The sequence below is a fragment of the Acomys minous genome, assembly GCF_964271855.1.
Source record: "Acomys minous genome assembly, chromosome: 9".
Classification (NCBI taxonomy): Eukaryota; Metazoa; Chordata; class Mammalia; order Rodentia; family Muridae; genus Acomys; species Acomys minous.
The window spans coordinates 69,438,210-69,440,682 of NC_140490.1; the positions used below are offsets into that span (position 1 = coordinate 69,438,210).

A 2,473-nucleotide genomic window follows, 5' to 3' on the forward strand; every position below is an offset into this window, starting at 1 on the left:
TCAAAACCCAAAGGGGAAAAAACATGGCAGGCATCTCTTCAGATCCATCAGTAACATAGTGACCCTGCAATCTTTTACCAACTTTATCCCAAGTTTTTAAGCTAACCACTTCTTCCTCAAGAAACCATGGACATACTTCACTGACAAAATCTAAAAAATCATCCAACTGTCCTTTATTTACCCTTATTCCTCATGTTTGAAACTTCTTTTCCAATGTCTCTCTGAATAAATATTTACTACTGCTCTGTCCCGTATTTGCATTGCTTACCTTGCCATGTCTCTGCGAAGCTGATGACTTCGGGGCAAACGGTCCACTTGTCTTTCACTCTTCTTTCTATGCAATGTCCCTCACTTAATCCCTCATTTTCAGTCCCCTGCTCAGGCACCAAATATCAGGTCCCAGCCTGCTGGAAAAATCGATTCACCTGGTTCACCTAAAAGAGGAAGTGGGGATTGAAAGTAGGATACAGCACTTGGGAGGCAGAGGCTGGTGAATAGCTGTGAATTTGAGGCCAGCCTGGTCTACAAAGTGAGTCCAGGACAGCCAAGGCTACACAGAGAGACCCTGTCTTGAAAAACCAAAAAAAAAAAAAAAAAAAAAGAAGAAGAAGAAGAAGAAGAAGAAGAAGAAGAAAGTAGGATACAGAGACGACTCAAGAAAGAATGAATCAAGTCAGGAAATTTCTAATCAAGATTCCCTTAATGCCGACTAGTAGGAACATTTATAGAGCAAGGTCAATAGGATCTATTCTAATCTCATTCACTCTAGCCCCCAGGCAAGAATACCTAAATAGCTCCCTGTGGAACTTCCTAATTCTCTGAGTAGTTCCCTGTGAGAACTCCCTTGATCCTTTGTGCGGTTCCAAGTTGGGACTTCCCTACTTCTTTCAAAGGTAAATAGTTCAAGGATAGCCTGGAACACAAGACCTCATGAGGCAAAGGTCAGCAACTCGTAGGTCACAGCATGCAGCCTAAGCACAGGATTTCTGACATGGCAGAACTTGGCATGGCTCCCCACACTTCAAAAAGGTGGCATTATCGAAAATGAAATTTCTATATCATTGTAAGTGGCTAATATTACTTTCAGTGCAGGGTGTCAGTCACAGAAAGACAGTCTGAGAGTAAACACATGCTTAAATGGCCTTGTGGGACTTTGTCTTACCCACAATACTGCAGAACTGAGAATTCTTTCATTCTTATTAAACAGATGAAGGAGTGAGAGGCTTTTTCTCAGTTTCTCTCACTGAGCACACAAACACTCAGCCAGATGTTTATCCCTGTGAATCAGTACAAGGGGGCTAAAAGTTGCATAACCAAGAGCCAAAAATTCTTGAATATTTGCCATCAAGGACTTGTCCCCTGAAGAGAGACTTAGAAATAGAGAAAAGGCACAATCTGTCCAGTAGAAGAAAACAAAGCAGAGCATCAGAAGGAGGACACTTTGAGCAGCTCTCAGCTCAGGGGGAGTTCTGAAGAGAAGCTTAGAGTTCTGAAGGTAGAGGACATGCTGGTGGTGCCTGTGGAGAAGAAACACCATGTAGCCACTGGCCCCTCCCATGGCGCCCTGGAACACTGCGTCTCTCAGGACCATGAGAGGGAGAATGATCCATTTTATATTTTGACCTTCTAGCATAAAATAGCAATATTTGTAGCTGGTCTTAAGCTGTGATATATTCACACTTATACTTGTTATTGACTGGATTAGGTTCACACCTATGAAAGCATTGAGTATCCAAAAGAGTAAGAAGAATGAAAGGATGTGCCATGAAGATTTTGGTCTGAGCCTTTTCCACCCAGATGCTCTGGGACTGATGATGATGGCCTGGACCACAGTGAGGAGACTGCTGGTGCAGATGGAGAGGCACGGGCCACCCTCTCCAGGTAAATAGTGATCTTACACCCTATGTCATCTAGGAAGTTTCTCAAACCAAAAGCTGCTATTGTGATTTACAATCCTCTTGTGAGAAGAATTATGATGTTTGTAAAAGCCAAGTGGATGAGAATAAAGTTTATGGGTTTCTTCTCAGGGCCTCCAAATAAACTGAACACATAATTCACAGAAACAGAAATGTTGCCCAGAGTGCCAACCGTAATGAAGAGAAAACTTATTTGTTTAAGAAACTTCAAAGCCATTGTACTTGTTAGTAGAAAACTTGTTTCCAGGATGTAAATACTTTTTCAAGATAGCATTAGTTAGCACAGATATGTATCTGAAAAATAAATTTTGCATAATAGCATTTTCCAGTGTGCAAGAGACAGTGATGGACAAAGGCAATGTTGCAGATGCAGATTAGGTCACTGAAATTCCTCCTGTTACCTATGGAATCTTGGATAGTGTATGTGCTCTGACAGTGAGTTTGGTAACTGCTATTCATATCTAATGTTTTGAAGATGACTTTGTAAAACTTCTACACTAGCAAAATTGACTTATTCAAGTATATATCTGTGTGTGGGGAGTGTGTTTGGTGTGCAT

The 2,473-nt window shown here is 41.4% G+C and overlaps 1 pseudogene across 1 annotated transcript; it reads right to left on the reverse strand.

The window, feature by feature from the left end:
* Positions 1-1,240: 1,240 nt before the first annotated feature.
* LOC311606145 (vomeronasal type-1 receptor 4-like) lies at positions 1,241-2,133 on the reverse strand (annotated as a pseudogene). Its single transcript has one exon. The product of its transcript is annotated as a vomeronasal type-1 receptor 4-like (transcript).
* Positions 2,134-2,473: the final 340 nt, after the last annotated feature.